The sequence below is a fragment of the Armigeres subalbatus genome, chromosome 3, assembly GCF_024139115.2.
Source record: "Armigeres subalbatus isolate Guangzhou_Male chromosome 3, GZ_Asu_2, whole genome shotgun sequence".
Classification (NCBI taxonomy): domain Eukaryota; kingdom Metazoa; phylum Arthropoda; class Insecta; order Diptera; family Culicidae; genus Armigeres; species Armigeres subalbatus.
In genome coordinates this window covers 214,996,296-215,002,322 of record NC_085141.1, presented here as the reverse complement: position 1 = coordinate 215,002,322, position 6,027 = coordinate 214,996,296, and positions in this window count along the sequence as shown.

Sequence of the window (6,027 nt, the reverse complement as noted above, 5' to 3'; positions counted from 1 at the left end):
TAAAAGATGTATAGATTTATATTTACAATTAGAATTATGTTATTAATAAAAGCACTGTATCAGGTATGTTAAATTTATGCTATTAAACCGAAATAGATCAAGATTCATTTCTATTTGAAGAAACCTGAAACACCGAATATATAAATACTTATAGGTTAGTCCCGTATGTTGTACGAGATTTCTGACCGCGAATAGAGGCACAAGCCGATAATACAAAACAATTAATGCAATTATTCATTAGGTCAACTTTTATATTTTGTACTATGTTCAGACAAAAGACATTTTGGTTACAAGATAAAGATTGTCGCTTATCGGTTCCCTTTGTTCTGCTGTCCGAAACATGTGTGGTACCTAACTGTCAAATCGTATGTATTTTTCCTTCATTGACATTTAGATCCCATATCCTCGCCAGCAAAAGATGTTCCGAACAGCAACGACAGCGACAATGTTTATCTTGCAGCTAAATCTTTTGTTCAGACTATAGTACCAAAAATCCATACATTTTTTGACAAAAATCCATAGATTTAAGTTATGATGTATATAAGCGCAGACATAACCATTTTTCACCAAAATCACTTATAAAAAATATATAGAAATAAACTTTATGTGTGGTCAAGAATAAGCAATAAGTGCCGATGCCCACGTAGCGTTTTTTCAACGCTGCGTGCACGTGGCGTTGAAAAAACGCAGGTGTGCATCGGTGCGGTGACGCTGCGTTACCGCTTTTTCCCGATGCACACATGCGTCCTTTTAACGCCGTGTCCACGCAGCGTTGAAAATACGCTACGTGGGCATCGGGCCTAATTTGATTTATGTGTGGATCCATATCGATTATATTAGGGTGGCGCAATAGCAAAATAAATATAATCGCGACACGAGCTTGCTGACGTTTGATCATCTTTCTTTTGTACGCGCACATACTGGATAGGATTTGTTTTCATCGGGAAATGCTTCGGAAGTGTTTCCCGATGAAAACAAATCCTATCTCCTCCGTGCGCGTGCAAGAGAAAGATGATTAACGTCAGCAAGCCTTATATATAGTTATTTTTAGCAGTGTAGTTCAGACCAATTTTGAAGGAGACCCTAGACGAGAGATGTATCGACAGCGAGTGGTTATAAACGCATACATAAAATTTATTTGTAAATTTTGTGGTCTTTTTCGGAACGTTCCAAGACGATTTATATCGAATCACGTTTTTAACTAAACAAAAGTAGACGTGTTTAATGCGCGACGGTTTGGTCGAGAATGAATTTACAAGTCGTAACGGAAGTTCTTCTCCCGCTTGCAGAAGTCCTAACGGATACACATAAACGCAGAGTGTCAAAATGACAGCTTAACGCAAACAAATTTTTTGAGGGGTAGTACTCTACTGAGGATGAGGATTGTATACATCAGGTTGCTACAGCACGTCCATCCTGACACTGCTGTCGGCCGCGACAGTTTAGAGAAAAGCTTATGCTCAAATACATTGTTTACATTTTTTCTTACAGCTATTTCTTCACCAATACTAATACAGCTTGTGTTTAGATCTATCGTAGAATAATTTGGTCATTGGAATTCTTTGTCTAAGAATTCGACTTCTTCATACTCGAACTCTGAGTCTGTAAAATCGTTAACCTCATCATTGTCGGCCTTTTGGTAAAGTCTCATATTCATGGGATCGAATATGCCTTCAAAACGTCGGTTGGATACTTGGTATCCGTCTAAATCGGAAATCAAATAACGATTGCGATCAAGAACCTTCCTGATAACGTAAGGGCCTTTAAACTTCGGCTGCAATTTTCCTCTAACACCTACTTGTTTCACGTTACGAATCGACACAAGATCGCCTTCGGAGTAACGAGTTCGAACCTTACAACGTTTATCGTACTGCTGTTTGTTGTAATTCTGCAGCTTACTAATTGATCGCGATGCGTTTCCTCGGATTTCGGTCAAATTCCGATCGCACTTTGCATTCAACTCTTCCACGTATTCAGTCAATTCATCAGAAACATGGCGCTTCTGAAGCACACCGAATAGCAAACGCGATGGTATATCACCAATAGAACGATTCAACGTATTGTTCAGCAGGAATTCTGCCTCAACGAGAACAGTATCCCATTGTTGCTTCCGAGTCTCGGCGAGTTTACTAAGCAAAGGAATAAGAGTGCGATTATAGCGTTCGATTTGGCCATTCGCCTGCGGACACGCCGTAGCCACAAGCTGGGGCCAAAATCCATGGTCGCTAGCGAACGATTTGAATAGTTCCGATGTGAACGCGGAGCCTCGATCCGACACGAGGACAAATGGAGTCGAGTAATTGATAAAATGCGATTTAAGATGCTTCAAAGTTTCGCGTGTATTTGTCGTCTTTACCGGATACAGTTTCAAAAACTTCGTAAACGCGTCGATCACTGCCAGAATGTGCTCATTCTTCCCTTTCGTCTTGTCCAATGGACCCAAGTGATCTACATGGATCGTCACGAATGGATCGTTTGGCTTGTCAACAATATGTAACGGACCATCTAGTCTTTTCTGTTTCGGGTTGAACGAAATGCACGTCACACATCTCGCGATATGCTCCTTCAACTTTACACTCAAACCGGGAACCAATACGACCGTTTGATAAGCTCGCTAACCTTATCTATTCCGAAATGTCCAAGATTATCGTGGTATTTAAAATCACCGAATCTTCCATGTTCTCCGGAACATACAAGAGGAGTCGGTTCTTGTATTTACGGAAAAGCAAATTATCGCGTATTTCGTATTCTTTACTTTCCGACAGCTCTAACTCTGACTTTATTTTTATGATTTTGGATCTTTTATTTGATTCACGTACAACGCGTTTTCGAATACGTTGCTTGATTCTCCCGCTTGGTCAATCATTAGGCAGTACATACGGGACAGTGCATCCACGTGCTGCATTTTAGATCCGGAACGATGCTCGATTGCGTAATCAAATTGTTCTAGAAAAGTGCCCAACGCGCGATTTTTGGATTTACGTCTTTTCTATCCAAGGTCGCTTTTAGTGAATTACAATCGGTCACAATTGTAAAACGGATACCGAACAAATAAACGCGGAACCGTTGTAGGCTGTAAACGATAGCCAACGTTTCAAGTTCGAAAGAATGAAGTACCGATTCCGCTGCTGTAGTTTTACGCGAGAAATACATAGTTGGATGAAACTGATTGTCATACGTTTGACGCTGTACAAGAATACCGCCGAAACCGTTTGACGACGCGTCCGTGTGAAGCTGCGTTTCAAGCTTCGGGCTGCAAATGCTCAGAACCGGTTTCGAGGTTAACGCCTCCTTGAGCTTTTCGAACGATTCGAAATGCTTCGCTTCGAATCTAAAATCCGAGCCGCGCCGATTTTGTAACTCGTATAATGGACTCGCGATGTAATTGTACCGATAAATGAATTTACGGAAATAACTCATCAATCCCAAGAACCGTTGAAGCGCTTTTTCGTTTGTTGGTATAGGAAAACTACTCACATTTTCTATGTGCCTATCACTCGGACGAATCTGGTTAAACATAACGAAATAACCCAGGAACTCCACTCCGGTTTTCGAAAAACAACACTTTTTTTACGTTCAGATTAATGTGATTATCGGATAGGGTACGGAAAACTCTCGACAACAGATCAAAGTGTTCGCTAACGGTCACAGTACTTAACAGTATGTCGTCAATAAAAACAACAATCTCATTGGAGTCAATGAACTCCTTCAATACCTTCATTACGTATCGCGCGAATATCGACGGGGAGTTTATATAACCGAACGGTAACTTATTGAACTCAAACTGGCCCTCTTCCGTGACAAAGGACAAGTGGAATTTTCCGCGATGTCAACGTGGTAAAAACCGTTCTTCATATCGAGCGACGTAAAATATTTACGGCCCTGCAATTTCGAAATCTGATCTTCGATAATCGGTAATGGGAAATGATTCCGCTCCACCAACTTATTCAACGGTTTAAAGTTCACGCATAGGCGATACTCGCCGCTTTTCTTACGAGTAAGAACGACACGACTGGAATATGGAGATTCACTTTCGCGGATAATACCGTTCGACAACATGTCTTGTACGATTTTATTTTGTTGCTTACGTTCGTAATCACTGAGACGCAGAGGAGTTGCATTGTAGTAACGATCTTCTTTTAACTTTATCTCCACGCAATGCTTTATCAAAGGCTCAAGGGGTTTCGCGCGGTTTAAATAATCACGATTGAAAAGTTCGTAAACGTCATCTTCCAACGATCTGGTCTCGACTGTATCACCGATGTCGAGCTCAACATTTGCATCGACAAAAAAAATGCTTGCATCTGCTACGTCGCCATCAAAAACATTCCTCATCGCATCGACATCATACGAACAATCATCGGAAAGAAAAGCTAATCCGCGAAAACAATTGTCTTGTAGAAATCTTCGTCCCACGATTAAGTCAACTTTCATGGTGTTATCAGTATTGCTTTTTGCATTGAAACTTTTCGTTTCGTCACTGAAATCATTGACACTTGTCTTCAGCGACTGCTTCCGCGATAGAGCATTTACACATTTTATTCACTCATACATCTATATTACTGTCAAAATGTGCATTTGACAATTAAATTTTTAGCTAAAAGCTCTATTTTTTGACACCGGTGCACTCACACAACCAATCGACATCAGTTGTCAAAAAATCAGGAGTACCAACTTGACGACTATCTCCTTGTCGCCGAGTCTGGCGCTGAGTGCTCGGCGCGGAAACCCAAAGGTGGGAATAAAATTTTGGGGCTTATGCGCAATAACTACAGTCAAGTTAGCTACATATACAGACATATCAATCAAAATGGTTGTCGAGTACGTCCCTACTATCTGTATCTTCGAATCATTCACGCCAACTAGATCCCTATCGCTGGCCCTACTAAGCTTAATGCTTTCAGAAATACAAGATTGCTTAATCAGACTCACCGGGCAACCTGAGTCTGCCAACGCCTGCATCGCCTTCACTTGTCCGCCTATGATGACGTTGCACGCCACCATCGAGTTGGAATTAACTTCGAGAAACTTCCCTTCAGTCGTCGGTATCAGGTCGTTCTGCTTGCTGATTGGATACGCCGTGCTTTCGTTCCTAGCTTCGACTGCTTGGTTCATTTCCGATTCGTCGATTGCCGCTTGACGGTCGTTTCAGGTTCGCTTGAAACAATGCTGCTCGTCGTGTCCCACTTTGCGACATATTTGGCACCTTGGTCGTCGTTGTGGCTGGGGCAATTTATCGAGATGTGTCCCGTTCCATGGCAATTAAAACACTCGTCGCTCCGCTTGTTCGAAGTCGCTGAGCTTCCGGACGACTTACTTTCCTCGTGTGACTTTTTCGGTATCGGATTATTCATTTGCTGCTTCTGGCTGATGCTCCTAGACGGAAAACTTCGACGTTTACACAGCTCCTGATTGGCTTCACAGTACCGGATATGATCCAGTAACTCGTAGATGCTACCGTACTGACGAGACGCGATGCTAGGGTAGAGCGCATCGTACGAAAGGCCACTAATCGCATACTTGATAATAGCCGCACTGCTGAGTTTACCCTTCTGTCCTAACGCATTCATCCGGAACACATAGTTGTCGTACGTTTCTTTCGTGTCCTTCAAACATCGAGATAGCTTCCGATGCACATCCGCTTCATCTTCACGATCTGGGAAAGCCAACAGAATCGTCGCCTTGAAATCCTTCCAGCTTAAAATATGCTGACGCACACCCAAAAACCACTGGTTAGCAGCACCTGTTAGACGGCATGTTGCATACAGCAGCGTCGATTTATCACTCCAGGCATACAGTTGCTGATAATGATCGATGGAATTAATCCAGTCCATAACGCCACAACCTTCTCGAAAAACAGGAATCAACTGTTTCAGCTCCTCCGGATGGAAAAACCTTTCACCGCTAATTCGACCGCCATCTTGAGCTCCGTTTTCGTCTTCATTTTCGTCGTCCTCCACGTGCTCGTCATCGCCATTTTTCTTCTGATTCTCCTCGCTCGGAACATGCGATCGACGTTTTCCTTTC